Source organism: Scylla paramamosain, chromosome 7, assembly GCF_035594125.1.
Source record: "Scylla paramamosain isolate STU-SP2022 chromosome 7, ASM3559412v1, whole genome shotgun sequence".
NCBI classification, from domain to species: Eukaryota; Metazoa; Arthropoda; class Malacostraca; order Decapoda; family Portunidae; genus Scylla; species Scylla paramamosain.
The window spans coordinates 7,312,287-7,333,185 of record NC_087157.1 but is presented as its reverse complement, the minus strand read 5'-3'; the positions used below and the strand labels follow the sequence as shown (position 1 = coordinate 7,333,185).

Here is a 20,899-nt window from a genome sequence, read left to right as displayed (position 1 = left end):
GTATAGCACGAGAACAAGCTGTGTTAAACCAAGGTTTAGAAGGTTTAGGACGAGAAAAAGAGTGAGGAATGTACGCCTCCATGCCAGACACTATCACCTCTGTTATGCGCTCAGCACACAAAGACGGGTCTCTGACACGGAAGCAGTAGTCATTCCAAGGAAAATCAGCAAAATACCGCCTCAGGTCCCCCCAACTAGCAGAGGCAAAACGCCAGAGGCACCTTCGCTTAGGGGGATCCTGAGGAGGGATTGGAGTGATAGGACAAGATAAAGATATGAGATTGTGATCGGAGGAGCCCAACGGAGAAGAAAGGGTAACAGCATAAGCAGAAGGATTAGAGGTCAGGAAAAGGTCAAGAATGTTGGGCGTATCTCCAAGACGGTCAGGAATACGAGTAGGGTGTTGCACCAATTGCTCTAGGTCATGGAGGATAGCAAAGTTGTAGGCTAGTTCACCAGGATGGTCAGTGAAGGGAGAGGAAAGCCAAAGCTGGGTGTGAACATTGAAGTCTCCAAGAATGGAGATCTCTGCAAAAGGGAAGAGGGTCAGAATGTGCTCCACTTTGGAAGTTAAGTAGTCAAAGAATTTCTTATAGTCAGAGGAGTTAGGAGAGAGGTATACAGCACAGATAAATTTAGTATGAGAATGACTCTGTAGTCGAAGCCAGATGGTGGAAAACTCGGAAGATTCAAGAGCGTGGGCACGAGAGCAGGTTAAGTCATTGCGCACATAAACGCAGCATCCAGCTTTGGATCGAAAATGAGGATAGAGAAAGTAGGAGGGAACAGAAAAGGGGCTACTGTCAGTTGCCTCAGACACCTGAGTTTCAGTGAGGAAAAGAAGATGAGGTTTAGAAGAGGAGAGGTGGTGTTCTACAGATTGAAAATTAGATCTTAGACCGCGAATGTTGCAGAAGTAAATGAAGAAAAAGTTGAGGGGGTGTCAATTCAGAGGAGGAGTAGTATTTTACTCAACTAGCTATTGGATCATCATCACCATCGTTATTAACAGCAGAAGAGGTAGAAGTGACGCCAACGAGTAGAAGCAGTAAAGGAAACATATCCACACACATTGCACAGTTTCCCTCACCCCCAGCAGGCACGAGGAAATTAGCAAACAGGTTTTTATGTTGCCTTTGGTAAACAAGCGGCACAAGTGAGGCGCCGCGCAGGCAGGTTCACGCCTCTCGCACCTCCCCGCTGCCTCTACTGTCTCCTCGGCCTCTCCCCCGCAGTGTTGTCTTCCCCACCAGTACACTCATCGATACATAAACAACGTGGTATCTGTTTCTCTCGTGCTGTCCATCTGTATGTTTCCGCCTGATTAGTGGTGTTCATGTACTCTGTTTATGTACGTTTGTATATGCGTATTTATGTATGTATGTATGTATGTATGTATTATAAGTGTGCTCTCTCTCTCTCTCTCTCTCTCTCTCTCTCTCTCTCTCTCTCTCTCTCTCTCTCTCTCTCTCTGTGTGTGTGTGTGTGTGTGTGCATCTATCTTTCTAACTGTGTATCTTCCTACTTATCTATTTCCAAACAAAGGACCTACGTGATCACTCGCTCTTAACAAGGCGGGGAGGAGAAGGAGGGGTGTAACTATTGCTGTAATCACGTGACACAGTTCAAGGATCCTATTGGTCAAGCCCCTTCCTTGCTTCCCCCTCCTTCCCGCCCTGGACCTCCCACCCTGCAGCACAACGGCGTTAGTGGTGGTCTGCGGCGGGTGTGTGGTGCCTCCTTCCTTTGTTAGCTGGTGTTGGATGAGAAGCTTGACTTGCGTGACTTGTGGTGAGGTAAGATATGCTGCAGTGTTTTTTGTTCTCTATCTATGGCCTGTATTGTAAAACTCATTGTTCTCTCACTACGACTATTATCAAAGGCCACACAAATGATTGGCCGGCTTCTCAAGAGTGTTCTGGTAATAACGTAGAAATCTTGTTAATCTGTCACTAGAACCATATAAAACATTCTTGAAACCCATGTAACTTCAATTAGAACCTTTCGATTGTAGTGGAAATGTGACAGGGAAGTGTTTCAGGCCGGCAATCCCTAACGGGGTGCTCCAGACAAGGCACCACGCTTTCACTTACATTCACACTCTTAGCCCAGGCGACTTCTAGTGGAAAGGGACAATCTCGTGGCCCACCTTGTACTGTTCATTGTTGAGAAGGGGGGGGGGAAAGAAGGGTAAAGAGAACGGAAAAGATGATTGTTTCCTGTCACGTAGAATTGAGTGGTTTAGGTAATTATATTAATTTTGTTATTAAAAAAAAGTGGTAATCTATCCTCTAACTCAAAGGAATTATAGAAAAGAAGGAAAATAGGGTAATTATAACATGAAAGGTGTTATTGCTTCTCTCGTTGCGTGGAATGGAGTAGTTTAAATAGGTGTATATGACTTGGGTTATGTATCAACTTGACAGTCTATTCTCTAACTCAAAAGAATCATATAAAGGCTGTGACGTTACTATTCCACGGAGGTAGAGCGTGCTGGTGACGGGCGCCATTAGAGCAGTCGCCTGTCTGCTGGTTTTCTTTTATGCCTAGAAGGAAAACGGGATTGAAGGGCATACTTAAGTGATGCATACTGTACTGTTACATCTACTACTACTATTACTACTACCACCACCACCACCAACACCACCACTACTACTGTAACTTCTAGTATTCTTCTCCGTCACCACTACCATCACCGCCATCTCCTCCTCCTCCTCCTCCTCCTCCTCGTTGTAGTCTGTAAATATCGCTAATTACGTACCTTCCAATTTTCAGCCCCATATTTTCATACCTAAATGTCTGACTCAACAGGTTACATTAGAACAAGTGCCGGCCTTTTCTTAAATATTCATAATGCTGAGAATTTACCCTCACAAGGCGGCATAATCAGGTCCTTCCGGTACCTGCTGATTACTGCTAATTAGACCTTCCTCTAGAGGGAAGAGCCAGGCTGGGTGGGGTGGATGGTGCTGGGCGGAGGGATGGAGGGAATGAAGGGGTCGGGTCGGGTCTGAGAGAAGGAAGAGAGAGGGGGGGGAAAAAGAAAGGGATAGGAATTCAGGGCGAGGCCGAGGGAAGGAAGGGAGGAGAAAGGGAGGAAAAGGAATAGGGGAGTCGGAACGGAGTTAAGGGAAGGAAGGAAGGAGCAGAGGAGGAAAGAAAATGGGCAGGGAGGTCGGGGCGAGTAAGAAAGGAGGGAAGAATAGGGAAGAAAAGAAAAGAAACAATAAAGTCGGGGCGAGGAAGAGAGTAGAGGGAAGAACAGGGAAGGAAAGAAAAGGAAAGGGACAGGAAGGTGAGGGCAGGCTTGAGAGAGAGAGGGAAGGGGAGAACACGGAAAGGAAGGGACAGGGAGGTCTCCCTGTGTGGTGCGGTCCCTCTTCCCTCTCCTCTCATTAAGGTCATTCATAAAAGGTTTTCTATAAAAAGTTTTCTTCATTTGCTGAGACACTCAATATGCATGAATCTGCAATGCTTATGACTGGATATATTTGAAAAGTGTGGTTTTAAGATTATAGTATGTATTTTTCTGCCCAGATGTGGTGTGAAACATAGGAAAAGGAAGAAAGGGAGACAGTGAGACGCTGGAAAACCGAGCGAGTGAGTGAGGAGAGAGAAATAGAGAAAGAAAGGGATGTGTGTGATATACCATTCCCTGCCTCCTTTCCCTCATACTGGAGCTTGTGAGGGGAGTGGAGGTGTGTTGCGAGTTGGTCTTGTGTGAACCCCAACACGCCGGATGGGGACAGCCAGCCATCATCCCCTGCAGCAATCCTCGTCCTCGCCCGCCTTGTCCCTTACAGCCTCCCGCAGCCTCCTGGATGTATGCGTCATCACCGCCGAGCCAAGGTACAGTGCTTGTGGTGACGTTATGGTCTTTATTGCATTGTACTTGAACACACACACACACACACACGCATACACGCACACACGCACACTCGCACGCATACGTACACTCGCACGCACACGTACACTCGCACACACACGTACACTCGCACGCACGCACACACACGCACACTCGCACACACACGCTCACTCGCACGCACACACACGCACGCACACACACACACACACACACGCACACTCGCACGCACACTCGCACGCGCACACACGCACACGCACACACGCACACGCACACGCACGCACACTCGCACGCACACGCACACTCGCACGCACACGCACGCACGCACACTCGCACGCACACTCGTACGCACACGCACACTCGCACGCACACTCGCACGCACACTCGCACGCACACGCACACTCGCACGCACATGCACACTCGCACTCGCACTCGCACTCAAACGCACACGCACACCCTCACGCACATCCTCACGCACACTCGCACGCACACTCGCTCGCACGCACGCGCACACTCGCACGCAAACACACAATCGCATGCAAACGCACACTCGCACACACATTCAGTCGCACGCACACGTACGCTCGCACGCACACGCACACCCGCACGCACACACGCACACGCACATACACGCACACAACACGCGCACACACACACGCGCACACACACACACGCAAGCACGAACACGCACACACGCACACGAACACACACACACACACACACGCACACGCACATGCACACGCACACGCACACACGCGCACGCGCTCGCGCGCGCGCACACACACACACACACACACACACACACACACACACACACACACACACACACACACACACAAAGACATTCTCTAAATATGTTTGCTCTTTTATATATGTATTGATTATGTTTTCTAAAAAAAAAAAAAGAAAAAGAAAACAGCTTACAGTTCTCTTTGATATGATTGAAGGTATTCATCGTATTTGTTTGAAGTGACAATACAAGTTATTCACCTCAGTTACTGTTTCCCGGAAAAAAAAAATTGTGTGTGTGTGTGTGTACGAGAGAGAGAGAGAGAGAGAGAGAGAGAGAGAGAGAGAGAGAGAGAGAGAGAGAGAGAGAGAGAGAGAGAGAGAGAGAGAGATTGTTGTGTTTTCAAGATATACCGTTATCACAGTTCAATTTTCCCAAACACACTCATAGCCATTCCGTGAATAGCGCTTTATTTGAACGCAGGGGGACACTGTCGCTCTATGGACTGCTTTCGATTGATATGAGCGCTGCCATTTTGTGATGGATTAAAAGTTTAATTGTGTAATTCAAATAAACAAATATTGGTCAGCGTTTTAGTAGTGTGGGTGATGCCGGACACAACCACTAATGGCTTTGCGAATGACGGTCTGTCAGATCAAAGGTGTGATATTTTCATATCAAGCATTTACAAGTGTTAAATAGATCAAATGTTTAATTGAATCGCGTGTTGGTACTGAAGGTGATTGAGTAAAGCGACAAATCTGCAAGTCAGCGAAAATTATTTGAATGGTGTTATAATATTTGAGAGAGAGAGAGAGAGAGAGAGAGAGAGAGAGAGAGAGAGAGAGAGAGAGAGAGAGAGAGAGAGAGAGAGAGAGAGAGAGAGAGAGAGAGAGAGAGAGAGAGAGAGAGTTTGGGTATTTAAAAGTAATAACATGGGAGAGGAAGGAAAAATGGGTAGTCTGAGCAGCATAAAAGGATAGGAGGAAAGGTTAAGTGAACGGAAAGACGAGAGCAGTGTGAAGAATCTGTCACACTAGAATTTGTTCCCGCCGCCCACAGCTGACGCTCTTCCTTCTGACAGGTTTTTCTCTACGTGCTAATGCAAATAATTAAGTTACAACATGTTGGGCACAAGGTAATGACTCTCTCAGGATAAACTAATTTGCTCTCAGTAATTCACTTATAGTTTCTGAAGAAATTACCGAGACCTACCAGCACCAAGAGGAGTTACCCAGATGACCTCCTCGCCTCGGTCGCTGTTTGTGTTTTGGATTTGGGAGGGTTTCAGAACTTGTTTTATATTGGTTTAATATATGCAGTGTTTTTTTTTTATGTACATATTTGGTGTGGTGTCAGTTAATCAGTTAGTCTGTTTGTCAGGTCTATCTGTTCTGTTTATATGTCTGTTCGTCTGCTTTGTTTGTCTGTCACTGCCTGTCTGCTAACTCCTCACTCGCCTTCCTCTCTCTCTCTCTCTCTCTCTCTCTCTCTCTCTCTCTCTCTGCATATAAAATGTTTGTATGCATTTATGTATACTATACGTACGTACACGAGTTTATGCCTGAGTACAGTCTAAGATCACTAAAGTTCAACGTACCTATTTTGACTCGCATGAATATAATTTCTCGTCATATGCACCCAATTTTCGCTCACGGCAGAAGCAGCGGCACTTCTTATCACTCCCAAGCCCCGATTCCTGCGTCCTCTAGGAGATATCTTATTCATGAACAGTGGATAATCTGTGTCAACGACTGTCCCGGGAGATTGATAACTCCACTGTGAACTTTCCTGGCGATGGCAAATAAGGGAGGAAGGGGCTGGGGAGTGCGTGGTATGGTGGTGGCTGGAGGAGGTTTGTGGGAATGATGGAAGATGGACAGCTGGAGGGATCGTGATGAAGAGGAATAGTTGGTGGGACTCTGGGGAGGCGAAGGGATTATTGGAAGACCCCAGACGGTGAGGACGGATTACTGGAGGGAGGCGGGGAGGGCGTGACGGTGGGAATATCACGGGTGTTGGGCAGATTGGAAGGTTTAGCGTGAATTAGGTGTTTGCGAGGCTGTAATTGCGCAGCTGAGATGGGGAAGGATTGGAGGAGGTGGCGATAAACACAGCAGTCTCGATGATTAATGAGGCTTGGAGGGGGGGCGGGGTCTGTGTGGCACGGGAGAGGCACTGCGGAAGGTCAGGTGTGAGCGGCGGAGGTCTGGAGGCTGGCAGGTGGCGGTGTCTGGCAGCGCTTCCACCTGAGGTCGAGGCGCCGCCAGTAGTGTGCCAGGCGGCGTTGAGGTAGGGCTGTGCGAGGGTGTGGCGGGGCGGCAGCGTGAGGGTGTCTGTGTGCCTCGATGCTTCTGTCCCACGTGCAGCGACCGTCATCTCCTCCGCGCTCTAAACAGGACTTGGTTTTCAGGATCTTTAGCAGCTTTACTTTCCAAAATAAAGGATTCTTAGACGCAAAGGAGCCACAGGAATGAGATATCTGTGGCTGTTATAAGGAGTCGCGCCAACTTGCGAGCAAAGCGTGACCAGTGACCCGGGTTGTTCCTGAGGGCACGGAAGGCCCACCTGACGCTGTAGTGACTCCGGTGAGTATGGAGGTGAAGGTAGTTAATATTATCTTTCAGTGGCCTGTTTTGGAGGAAATTTTTGGCCTTGTGTTGGAATAAAATGCGGACGCAGAGTGGTTTGCATAATGAATGGAAGTGAATTAAGTATCAGTTGATTCATCCCTGCAGCTGCACTTTTTGTTTGTCGTATGGCTGCCATAAGGGAACCAGGGATTGAAGCTAAGGTGGCTAAACTACATCTGATTCTGACTGAGATGCATTTTGGGTTCTGTGGCACATCTTTAAGTTACTTGTGAATACAATAATCTTCACTTCACTGGCAAGCGTGACCGTGGTGTTGGGGCGGCGGCGTCTTCCAGGCAGAGACAGTGTGGCGAGTCAGGGAAAGCATCTGTTAAGGGGCGTAGCCAGACAGTCGCGTCACTTAGCCACACCAGGACGTGGTCTGGACCGGTGCCCAAGTCTGTAGTGGTTAGTCACTTAAACAAAAGAGTCAGGAACCTCTCCCCTCTAGACCTCAAACTCCTGTGCCGTCTCTTCCGTGTGGCGCCCTATGGCAGGCTTCCGTGTCTGCCGCGTGGCCTCTCAAAGTCTGTTTGTCAGGACGAAAATTGTGTGATTTTAATATTTTTAATATAATTTTTACTATTCTCTGATTAACGATTTGGAGAATTGGTAATGAGTTTCCTTTAAATTAACAAGGCTTGGCGGATCGTTGAATTGAACGAACGAAAATAACAAGGATTCGTTCAGTGTTTCATCCAGAATAGTAAACATAAAACTGAGACGCATTTTTTGGAGAGGCACGCCACAAAATCTTTCGTGCACAAAAACGTGAAATGCATCGAGAGGGACAAACATAGCATTTGACAATTTAGTTTTCCAGCCTCACCAGGTAACCACGCATTAGGGCTGCATAAGGCACGACAGACGCACCTGCCTGTAGCGTGGAGGCGGAAGTGGGCGGAAGAGGGCTAGGAGGAGGGCGCTTGGCCGGGAAATCAAATTGAGAAAATGGATTCTAGGAAGTGCGGAGCGTTTCCTCGTTTATATTTTTTATAGGATGAAGAACAAGAGGCTTTGCAGTATCGGTAGAGAGGGTTGGAGGGGGAAGGGAAGTGTGGAGGAGATTAGAGAGTGCTTGGATGTTGAGGAGGAGGAGTTGAGAGGAGTACTGGGGAGAAGAGGAAGAGTACCTGGAAGTCAAGGAGGAGGAGGAGTCAAGATGAGTACTTAAGGAGAGGAAAAGGATGGGAAGTACTTTTTTTTAGGTCGGGAAGGAGTCGTCGAGGTGAATATTGAACGCAGAGGGAGAGGAGGAGGATGCCAAATTTTATGCTTCGTGCCAGAATTGAATACATCTCGCATCGTACATTTCCCGAGCTGCGCCGCGCTACTGTTGTGTACACGGGCAGGGAGGTATGGGTCTCCTTGTGCCGCGTTTACCGAGGAGGCGCCCTAAGCCATCAATTTGACCTCCGCGACAGCTCTCTCTCCTTTATTTTCATTTCACCGAATAAAGTTGGCGGGGCGTAAGAAAGGCGCCTTCTGCCGACTAAGGATATCAGGTGGAGTCATAAACTTCACCTGAAAAGAGGATGATGATAGTGCTAATTGAGAATGCCATTAGCTTAATCTCCATTCCATTTCCTTAAGCTTAATTTTATTCTCTTTCTTTCATTCTCACTTGCTCTCTCACTCACATTATTATTATCTTTTATTTCATCCTGCCGTTTCTCCCACTTATTTTATTCTCATTCATTCTTATTATCGTCTGCCTCTCCCCTGTCTCTCCCTCTCAATTCAGTCTTTTCATTTTAGGCCACTCCTCCTCCTCCTCCTCCTCCTCCTCCACTCTTGGACCCACAGGTAAATCTGGCAATGGTTTCCCTCGCTCCGTGAAGAGCTTAATTGCCAGGTATCTTCGTCACGGGCCTGTTAAAGCTAATGGATATGTCTCAATGGAAAGGACTCAGTGATTTTAAAACAGAAGACAAATATAGACAGAAAGAAGCGGAGATTGAGAGGTTGGTGCTGGACTGTTACTTTCCACTTAGCCAGGCGGTGGGTCTTAGTTCTGAGCCTTATGTGTTGTGTGATGGAAGGTATTACTGTGTGTGTGTGTGTGTGTGTGTGTACCAGCATATCCAGTAAGTACGTGTTTTTCCTGAATTATTAAGCTTCTATATTTTCCTCTCAGTTTAGTACCTGTTTTGAAGATCCAGGTTATTTTTCCTTCTTTTCGTCTTTCTTTTGTTTCCTTCCATCATTCATTTATTCATTCACTCATTCATTTATTCATTTATTTATTTATTCACTCATTCACTTACTGGTTCTTTTTTCTTTCCTTTCTTCTTGCTATTCTTTCTCCTGTGTGTGTGTGTGTGTGTGTGTGTGTGTGTGTCTGTCTGTCTGTCTGTGTCTGTGTGTATATGTATGTTTGTATGCGTGTATGTATATAAAAGCAGCACAATTATTTGTATAATTTTACTGGTACACGACTTAAATGACCTAAAGTATATCAAGTTATTTTTTCTTTACCTGCAACAACACGTAACTGCCTCGTATATATGCGTGCCTCGTCAGTGTGGAGTTACAGCAATACCTTACCAGCAAGTACCGCGGCGGGAGATCCTCGGAACGCTAATTACAGCAGTGTGTCATGCGATAAATCACGACGCTGAAAGAAAATGGGAAGGGAGAGTGAGATATAGGTTTGAGAACACGGGATAGGTACGAGATTAGGAAAGTGAGAAATGGATGAACGGTTGTGAAGGTATTCCATTCATCTAAATCCCACCACGTTGATCCTTTCATGAAAATTATTATGCCACAGATAACGCCCACATGACAAGCTCCACAATCTAATCTGACCGTAATGACTTTTTTCCGTAAATGCTCTCTAACCTAATCTAAGATAACCTAATCAAACTTATCCTAACCCTCCTTGATAAATTCCTTGACCAAACCTAATGTTCATGATAAACTCACAAACTTACATAACCCCTATTATAACCCAACTAACGTAACTAACCCTTCCATGGTAGGGCTCATAACTTAAGGAACCCTCCCATGGTAACCTAACATAATACTCCTTGATAAATTCCTTAACCAAACCTAACTCGCCTAATCCATATGTTACCTAACCTAACCCAAACCTATGATAAGAGCCGACCCTCATCTAACTGTTTTTACCCTGTAGTGAGTTTTCTTAACCTATTCTAACATCACTTTAACCTGATCTGTCTTGTAAGAGGAATTACTTTTTTATTTTTTCCATTTTTATTATTATTTTTTAGGTGGAAAATTTATCCGGAGCTCGTAAAGAGGAAGAACAGTAACAGGGAAGAAGGGTGCTCGATAGAATGGGATGATATACACCTTTGTCTCAGCCTGGCTTTTGTTTATGTGCCAACATTTTCATTAAAATCCGGAGAGAGTGAGGATGTTGTATAGGCCGGGGCGGTGGAACAAGAGGTGGTGACGGAGCCAGGTGAATAAGGGCAGGGCTCTGGGGAGGCTGTGGGGGCAGGGCGTAAAGAAAGGCTGAGGGACAAGGGAACAAGGGAGAAAAAGGAGGTAAGGTAGGCAAGATATAAGGAGGGAAAGAAAAACGAAGAGATGAATTGAGAATACCTCCACTCTCTCTCTCTCTCTCTCTCTCTCTCTCTCTCTCTCTCTCTCTCTCTCTCTCTCTCTCTCTCTCTCTCTCTCTCACACACACACACACTTACTCTTCTCACCCTTCGTTCCCAGGGCCTGTCTTGTCGCTAGCACCGTCCTCTGCATCTTACTTTATCTGTCACAATCCCACCCTCAGCTGCTCCTGCCGTGGGAACAAAAGGGTCACCTACTTCTCTTCCCCTCCTCCACCTTGTCATAATTTTCCTCAGACTCTCCCTTTTCGTCATCGTCCTCCCTCTTGTCTTCTATCATCTTAGTATCGTACCCCTCTTCTGTCTCCTCGTCCGTGTCCTCTTTCTTGTTCTGCTGCTTCTCCTCCTCCTCCTCCTCATTATTATCATTATTGTCTTCCTCCTCTCGTTCTCCTCATCCTCTTTGTCCTTGTCCTTGTCTTTTTCTCTCTCTCCCTCTTTCATCTTCTCGTCATTGTTATCTTTCTCTTCTTCGTTCTTCTCATGTGTGCCTTTTCCTGCAGGTTAGGTTCCCTCTCTCTCCCACACCTACACCCACCTCTCTCTCACCTCTCTTCCTATCTCACCTCTCTCCTTTTCTTCTTACCTCTCTCTTTCTCACCTCTCTCCCTTTCTCACCTCTCTCCCTTTCTCACCTCTCTCTTTCTCACCTCTCTCTTTCTCACCTCTCTCCTTTCTCACTTCTCTCCCTCTTCCTCCTCTCCCACACCACTCACACACATTTGTTGCAACACGAGAGGAAAAAAAAATCAGTTGTGTTCACTATTTCACTGTTTTATTTTGTATTCTTTTGTTTTGTTTTTCATTTTATTTCAAGTTGGGAGTTGCTAATTTTTTTGTTTGTTTGTAAACTGCGCCATTTTTATTCCAACTCGTGAACTTCTAGCTTAATGAACGACTCTCCTCTATTCCCCCCCACCCCTGACACCCTATCTCCCTCCCTGTCTCCTCTCCTTCCTTCCGCCGTGACTCATCCCTCTGTTCCCCCTTCTCCTCCCCCCACCAAAAAAAAAAAAAAAAGTTCTTTCCTCAGATCGGAAGGTTTAGGTAGCGTGGGGAGGTATTGTCTGAGCTTCCAAGTTTGCTGTAATCTTTCTCTCCCAAGTCAATGTGGAAGTTAGTGTGGTTGGCGTGCACTGACGGAATCTGGCACTCGCGGCAAGACTCAGAATGCCTGTAATTAATCTGACGGTTAGTGTAGGAAACTTTCTGTATTGCCGTGAGAAAGTAATAAATATGTGAAACGAAAATTTAGGAATGTTTGAATAATATGAATTTAAGATGTCGATGGCTGCAGTGATTTGTTAGGGAAGGTACCAGCGGAATTGTACTAATAGATTTATAGTACTCGTAGTTTGAAAGGGGAAGAAATTTGAATAAGAAAAATAAGGGAGATAAGTAAATAAACTAATATATAAATGAATGAATAAATAAACATAGATATATAGAGTAAAATATAGATAAGTAAAATAAGTGAAATAAAGCAAGTAATATCCTCTGAAACAATTTACCAGCAAGAGTGACGCAAGATCAGCCTTGGATCTTGTGAGTCTAATATATAAAACTTTTCGAATTCCATCACGAGCGATTTTTATGCGTGTGGTGTGCAGGTGCCCGGGGCCAATCCGCTCAGGGGATCCAGGGGCGACGGGGAGCGGTGGATTAATTTCTCCATCCATGCATCAGTGGACGAGGTGTTGACGTGCTCAACCCTTTTTTTTTTTTTCGTGACGTAATGACTCACTGCGGAAGTTGGGATGGAATTTCTGGGTTTGATTATTTTTTATTGCTCTGTTTTTTTGAGGACCTTAGTTTTTTTTTGGGGAGGATTGTATTTATTTATATTTTTTTGGTAGGAATCTTAAGATTTTGAAATGACTTCCATCTGAACGCTTGAAACACTCACTTTCATATCATTCTTTACTGTTTCCTTCAGTTCAGCTAAGGAAGACAAGCTAAATTTATCTTATTTGTGCAAAATCCTGTTTTTTTTTTTTTTATTTATTTATTTTTTTTTTAATTTATTTTGGTGCAGGGGAACGGCCAGAGAGGACAGGGAGAAGTTTGGAAGGGAAGAGGAAAGAGGGAAAAGGGTTATGTCTTTGCCTCATGCACGTTTAGTTACCGAGTCAAACACCCTTAATCATGGTGCCCTAAAATCCAATTATCTCCGTGACTCCCCTTTGCGCCTCCGCGACTTTAGGGGGTAGAGACTTTAACTAATATCCGCGTGCTGTGAGCTACGAGAGAACAAAGAGGAAGCTGCCCCGCTGGCCTCTCTTTATCACATAATTCGCATACAGGTGAAAGAAAAGGTTGAGGAAGTATGTCCTGTGTTGTTTACTGTGTAGACTTTGGGTGCTTCGTAGTTGTGATTCTTTCTCCTTATTGGATTCAGGACCTGTTTGTTTTATACCTCAGTTGATTTGCTGACCTTATAGCTGTTTTTGTCGTGTGACATCGTATGACATGCAAAGTAAAAATAAAATTAAAACATTAGAAATTTAAGAATTGGTAAGAGAGAGAGAGAGAGAGAGAGAGAGAGAGAGAGAGAGAGAGAGAGAGAGAGAGAGAGAGAGAGAGAGAGAGAGAGAGAGAGAGAGAGAGAGAGAGAGAGAGAGAGGGATTTATACAACTGTACTAATGTGAAAAGAACTGAGTACTAAATATTATTACAGATTCAGTTTATTTAGCAAATGTACAAATGCACGCTAGTAATCATGTGGTGCCGAGTAATTTTTTCCTCCTGCTTTTCGTATTATATATATTGTTTTTGCCAAAATTTAGCGCCGATTGCAATAATTTTCTCTCCTGGGACGTGCATCCTAATTACGTGAAGTGAAACTGTACTTTTTTCTTGTCTCCACAGGGTGACATTCGTTTTAAAATCAATCCAGTAATGAATCTTTCTCTCTCTCTCTCTCTCTCTCTCTCTCTCTCTCTCTCTCTCTCTCTTACCAATTCTTAAATTTTTAATGTTTTAATTTTATTTTTACTTTGCATGTCATGCGATGTCACACGACGAGAAAACAAACAGGTCCTGAATCCAATAATGAGAAAGAATTACAGGTCCCTTGGATATGATTGAAGGTATTCATCGTATTTGTTTGAAGTGACAATACAAGTTATTCACCTCAGTTACTGTTTCCCGGAAAAAAAAAATTGTGTGTGTGTGTGTGTGTGTGTGTGTGTGTGAGAGAGAGAGAGAGAGAGAGAGAGAGAGAGAGAGAGAGAGAGAGAGAGAGAGAGAGAGAGAGAGAGAGGTAATCACAAGCTTGACTGCGTGCATATCTCGAGGGTGTGAGTGCTGTCCTGCCTCTCCCTGACCAGCGTGTTCCCTGCCTCGCCTGCGCACAGAGCACTCCTTGTCTAGAACGTGCCGTGGAATATGTATTGTGCAGCTCCTGACGTGAACAATAATGGGAAGAAATAATATATACTAATAATTTTTTACTCTTACTTAGAAGTACATGCATGAAAAAAAAAAGAAAAGGGCTACCAGAAGATCGTGTTGGTTCATAGGGATATTATGCTGATGTGTGGGATAGTAGGGTAGAGTATGGTAAGGTTTCTCCCCACCAACCTTTTGTTTGTAGTTAATCCTTTTTGACTGTACTCATTTGGAACTGACACCTTCTGTGGGCCTGTTTATTATAACTTGTTCCCCTTGCCAAATACCTATCTTACATAAATAAACAAAAATAATGCTAATCGGGTCATCTCCCAACGCTTAAATGGGAATACATACATACGAATATAGGAATACATGAGCATAAATACCAAAAGCCCATGTTAATTTATAGGGAGAGTGTAGCATTGATGTACGATAGAAGTCTAAGTCTCCTGCCCGTGAACTACTACTGCCGGGAGATTAAGAAGGGAACGTCATGTGCCTTGAAGAAAACGAGTGCGTGGTAATTCGAGTGAAATAGAAATAGATACTCAGTTTGATCACGGGTAGTAGTGGTACAGCTCGCTAAGAAAGTTGAAAGGGAACACCATGTGGCTTGAAGAAAACGAGCAGCAGTACGTGATAATTCCAAGCAGTCAAGCACGGGAAGATACTCAGCTGGATTACTGGCAGTGGTGGGATATCTCGCACCTGCACGAACTGGAGTCAATTAGCGTTCATCAGCCGCCAGTCCGCGCGATACAGACGAGTTGTAGACCAAAAATATCTCGCCACGTTCACTTCGCTAATGATTCACTCACGCCATTCCAATTACTTTTCCAATTACTAAATTTCAAACGAACGACTACGAACGGCTTTGGAAACCTTGATGACTTTGGCTATTTGTTTTGTTACGTCATATTTACGCACACAGTCACACACGCAAACTCTCTCTTTCATTTCATTCCGTTTTGAATTAATTATGGACTCTGAACTTGTGATGGATTACCTCATTCGTCATGGCCGTTGCCGCCAGATCTAATCGGAGGCGCGTCAGAAAGTCTCGATGGATATGCTGAATTTTTCTCAATTTGTCGGAATGCCAACTCGATGTGTGGCTGATGAACCCCGTGGCTGCAACTCCGTAATGCTTCTTATTCCTTAGATTCAGTATTTATTCATATTTTTACCTCTTACTCTTGCGTTTTTATTTACTTACTCCTAACCAATAACCATTTATTTCTTTACCACTGTAAGTCATATTTCATTTGGCTCACTCATAGAACTGATATTTGTAGCTTTTCTACGTTTGTAATATTTATTCTGTTAATCGTATAATTTTTTATAACTTTCTATTCATTTGACTCTGATGTATTTAATTTGACTCACTTTTCATTGTTTGACACTCAGTAAATTTACTACTATACATTTTTTTTATCTTTATGTCCAATGCTTTTATTTCCTTTCTCACTCTTAGAATCAGCTTTTATTTTCTTCCACTCTCAAGGAGATGCAGCGGCGGTGAGTGTGTGTGTGTGTGTGTGTGTGTGTGTGTGTGTGTGGTGTGTGCGTGGTGCGATTATGTTCCTCGTAATCCCATTTAATGTCAGATTTCTCACGTATCTTACCAAGCCTTACGTTTCCTGTTACTCCGTTAATAACCCACATAACTTCCTCCAGGAAAGGATGGTGTTTGGTGTCTGTCGGAGTGGCGGCAATGGTGGTGGTGTTCGGTGGTAGTGATGGTGGTGGTGATGGTGGTGGTGGTGTTTGGTGTCTGCATGGCGGCAGTGATGGTGGTGGTGGTGGTCTTTGTTGTCTGCATAAAGGCGGGTTTGCTTCTGATGCCACTGTATTGCTAATTTCTGAACGTAACCAGGCAAGGCAAAGGAATATTCGATTTTAATGAAGGGTGACAGAGTTAACTCCTTAGACTTGAGGAAGGGAAAAGGGAAGAGCGTGGTGGATAGCAGAGGGAAAGGAGAATATTAGAGAAAAATTAAACTTGTGAAAAATGTTGGGAAAGAATGTGTCTGAGGAAATTAGAATGTGGAGTAAGACTTGAGTAGAGACCTTTGAATAGAAAATTCCGATAAAAAAAGATGAATGAAGAGTTCACTAAGAAACTGGATAGAGAATTGGATGCGAATAAGGAGTAAGAAAAGAGAATAGGATATCAGAAGAACCATCGATAAGGAGACTTGCGGGAAAGAAGAATCTGATAGAATGGTGTTTTGGCGCCACCACCTCGAGGCCAAAGGGTGCAGGAGAGGAGGAAGGTGACGTGTAGGAGAGAAGGAAGGCGCTTAAAAGGATCATTGGGGACACGTAAAGGGAAGGAGGGGACGCTTAAGTGCTTGGTCGCCACTGTCTCACGCCTCGCTGCTCAAATCCGACCATTAATTAGTCGCCTCCCCGCGCACAGCTGCATAACTCCCGAGGCGCCTGACATTTGAGACGTCTCCGCCATCTTCAACTTTATCTTTTCACGCCCAATTTTCCGATCGACATGCTTCTCCCTGTTATCTCTTTTTCCCTCCACTCCTTATTCCTCCGAGAATAAAGTTGTGTCTACTCTTCTACTTGTTTCTTTGTTTCTTCCTCCTCACCTTCTTCAAACAAAACAGTCCATTATGGTGGGTCTGTAGGTGACCTTTGCTCCCTTCCCCAGGGCTTGCCCGAGGAAGGCAAGGTTTAGACACCACTTTACTAGAGTACCGCTTCAGAGAGAGAGAGAGAGAGAGAGAGAGAGAGAGAGAGAGAGAGAGAGAGAGAGAGAGAGAGAGAGAGAGAGAGAGAATCTACACAAAGAATTCTTAAGTAGGTTTAGGTATGAGAGTTTTCTGAAATAATTTGTGAGTAAATTGAACGTGTTTTCTTGTGTCTTCTTCACCTTACTTTGCCTTTGCCTCTTCTCCTTCCTTTTCCTCCTCCTCCTCTTTTTATTCACGAAGAGAGGCACAAGGACATGATATTTCAAATGTTGCTCAGTTGGATTATGGCTTCTTGTTTTCCGTCCCCGCATGCTTCATACCTACAGACTGCTTGCTTGCGTGGCGGCGGCGGCGAGGCGGCTGCGGAGACACAACGCAATATCCCTCCCCCGAACAAAAACTTTTCATTGAATCGCTTTATCATGTTTGCCTTTCTCTCTCTCTCTCTCTCTCTCTCTCTCTCTCTCTCTCTCTCTCTCTCTCACCATTGTGTATAACTTAAAGGTATTTCCGTTAAGGCTGTCCTCCTCCTCCTCCTCCTCCTCCTCCTTCTTTTTCTTCTTTTTTCTCTATTATCTTCGTCTTCATCATCGTCATCATCATCATCATCTTAAGTTCTTCTTCTTCTTCTTCTTCTTCTTCTTCTTCTTCTTCTTCTTCTTCTTCTTCTTCTTCTTCTTCTTCTTCTTCTTCTTCTTCTTCTTCTTCTTCTTCTTCTTCTTCTTCTTCTTCTTCTTCTTCTTCTTCTTCTTCTTCTTCTTCTTCTTCTTCTTCTTCTTCTTCTTCTTCTTCTTCTTCTTCTTCTTCTTCTTCTTCTTCTTCTTCTTCTTCTTCTTCTTCTTCTTCTTCTTCTTCTTCTTCTTCTTCTTCTTCTTCTTCTTCTTCTTCTTCTTCTTCTTCTTCTTCTTCTTCTTCTTCTTCTTCTTCTTCTTCTTCTTCTTCTTCTTCTTCTTCTTCTTCTTCTTCTTCTTCTTCTTCTTCTTCTTCTTCTTCTTCTTCTTCTTCTTCTTCTTCTTCTTCTTCTTCTTCTTCTTCTTCTTCTTCTTCTTCTTCTTCTTCTTCTTCTTCTTCTTCTTCTTCTTCTTCTTCTTCTTCTTCTTCTTCTTCTTCTTCTTCTTCTTCTTCTTCTTCTTCTTCTTCTTCTTCTTCTTCTTCTTCTTCTTCTTCTTCTTCTTCTTCTTCTTCTTCTTCTTCTTCTTCTTCTTCTTCTTCTTCTTCTTCTTCTTCTTCTTCTTCTTCTTCTTCTTCTTCTTCTTCTTCTTCTTCTTCTTCTTCTTCTTCTTCTTCTTCTTCTTCTTCTTCTTCTTCTTCTTCTTCTTCTTCTTCTTCTTCTTCTTCTTCTTCTTCTTCTTCTTCTTCTTCTTCTTCTTCTTCTTCTTCTTCTTCTTCTTCTTCTTCTTCTTCTTCTTCTTCTTCTTCTTGCTTTCCTCCTCCTCTTCCTCCTCCTCCTCCTACTTACCCATTTTTCTTTTACTTTCCTTTCCTGCCTCATTTCCTCCTCCTCCTCAGCACCTTTCCTCTTCCCGCGTATTTCCTCATTTTCCTCTTTTCTTCCCTTCTTTTCATTACCTCTATCTCTCCTTTTGTATCCTCTTTTCCTCCTACTGCTCATTTTCTTTGTTATTTATCCTTTTGTCCTTCCATCCTTGCACCATCCCTCGTCATTCTTTCCTGTTACACGTCTTTTTAGCTTCTCTTCTTCCTTAATGTTCTTTGTCATCTTTCCCGGTCTGCTCTTCCTTTCTCTCACTCATCCTGTTCTCTTTTTCCATCCCATAACCTCTGTCTTCTCTTCCACCATCTCCTTTGTACTCCACTCTGAGGCGCGTCAACCAGTCTCTCTTTCACTTTCGTACTTGTCACCCGAATCGAAAGGTGCTTGTGACTTCAGGTTGGGATGGCAAAAGCAGGCTGAACAAATGGCAAGCGAAAAAGTGTCATCCATGAATTGCAAGTCTGTCTGTCTATATATACCAGGTCGGCAGTCCTACACCGGGTGGTCCAGACAAAGCACCAGGCACTCATTCACACATCATTCACACTCTCAGCTCCGTCGCTCCCTGGTGGAAAGGGATAGTCTCGTGGACAACAATATCACACCCCATGAATTTTAATGAGAATGTGGGTAAAATTAACATACGGGAAGGTAAAACGTGACAGAGCGAAAAGGAAAGAGAAGGAAAAGTGTTTGGGATAGTACAGGAAAAGGAAGGTTGAACGAATGACAGTGGAATAGTACAGGAAAAGGAAGGTTGAACGAATGACAGTGGGATAGTACAGGAAAAGGAAGGTTGAACGAATGACAGTGGGATAGTACGGGAAAAGGAAGGTTGAACGAATGACAGTGGGATAGTACAGGAAAAGGAAGGTTGAACGAATGACAGTGGGATAGTATAGGAAAAGGAAGATTGAACGAATGACATTGGGATAGTACAGGAAAAGGAAGGTTGAGCGAATGATAGCAAAATGTCATCTAGAACTGCAAGTAGAATGGAAAAGAAAGGTAAAATGAAAACAAAGGAAGGTGAAACGTGGCAGAGCAGAGAGAGAGAGAGAGAGAGAGAGAGAGAGAGAGAGAGAGAGAGAGAGAGAGAGAGAGAGAGAGAGAGAGAGAGAGGTATTGTACAGGAAGGCTGAACGAACGGGCAGCAAAATGTCATCCTGGAATCGTGAGAAAATTGAAAAAAATGATATTGAAGCTGCCACTGGAACTTGACAGGGGAAAAAGAAGGAAGGGAGAAAAAACAAAGAATGGAATTGCACATTTAACGATGCGACGAATATTGTTATTGTCATTTTTGTTTTCGTTCGTGTGTCTAGCTTTGAAGATATATTAAACTTTTCTTTAAACTTCTTTCGTGTGTTGTGGCATTTGCTGTGCTCGTAAGAAAGAGAAAACAAATAATAAGAAAATAGTGGCGATGATTATTGGTAGTATTTTCATTTACTTTTCCTTCCAGTTAAGAAAGTTCACTAATTTTATTTCTCTTGTTGCGGCACTTGGCTCTTCTCATGCTTTTCACTATCTCTCATGATTGCTTCCCGTTGCTTCTTTCTTACAGCACTAGACTAGAGAGGAGAGAGAGAGTGGGGAATATTAGAGGCAAGGGAAAGGCGGAAGAAATATGAAAACCTCACCAGTTACGCTTCGTAAAATTGTAAGAACACCTCAAGAAATTCCTCGCACTCGTTTTCTCTGAATTTGGGATAATGATTTCTGCTCCCACCTGTGGAAATGGAGCACTGGAGTTTGTTAGCCGGCCAATTAGGAAGAACTGATGGGCTTTGGCAGGCGAACGAAGGGAATGAGAGATGGGAACAAGAGGAGGGGGGTTAGATAGATAGATTGATAGATAGATAGAGAGAGAGAGAGAGAGAGAGAGAGAGAGAGAGAGAGAGAGAGAGAGAGAGAGAGAGAGAGAGAGAGAGAGGAATTCCATCCATCGAGTAACTTTATTTTGTCGGTTGAAGGTGAGAGAGTGAACAGGTACTGCCAGGTAGAGAGAGAGAGAGAGAGAGAGAGAGAGAGAGAGAGAGAGAGAGAGAGAGAGAGAGAGAGAGAGAGAGAGAGAGAGAGAGAGAACGACAAAACTCCATTCCTCCACCATCCCCACTACCCCACCGCCCACACACACACACACACACACACACGGCTCATATGACCCACTTTGCAAATTATCATCGAGAAGTGAAATCATTCTGGGAAATCTGACTCGGCAATTAGGTTTGTGGGACACCTGATAAAGGCGAGCACTAACCCCTTCCTTGTAATGACGAGGAAACGAGAGAATTCTATTATCTAAACATGTTATTACGTTTCTACCGAGAGAAGGAAAGCTATTAGATTTGAAAAGGTCTTAAAAATAATTGTTTTCATCTACTGTAATATATTCAGGAGGTATTGCTCTTTAAAGGTTTCTCTGAAGTTTTGGATTGATAAAAATTTTGTTTGTCAATGGGGATGTTTATTCAGGAT

General features: G+C 44.1%; 1 protein-coding gene across 5 annotated transcripts in view; it reads left to right on the top strand.

Annotated features, from left to right (window-relative positions):
• The first annotated feature begins 1,236 nt into the window (after positions 1 to 1,236).
• LOC135101963 (uncharacterized) overlaps positions 1,237 to 20,899 on the top strand; it is a 92,163-nt gene continuing 72,500 nt past the window's right edge. For 4 of the 5 annotated variants that reach the window (XR_010269475.1, XR_010269473.1, XR_010269476.1 and 1 more), the window contains exons 1-3: positions 1,237 to 1,308; positions 1,546 to 1,796; positions 3,538 to 3,849. The gene's annotated coding sequence lies outside the window, so the exon portion shown is untranslated. Of the gene's footprint in view, positions 1,309 to 1,545; positions 1,797 to 3,537; positions 3,850 to 6,582; positions 7,181 to 20,899 lie in introns of those variants that run through there. The other variant, XM_064006429.1, reaches the window with a different exon arrangement.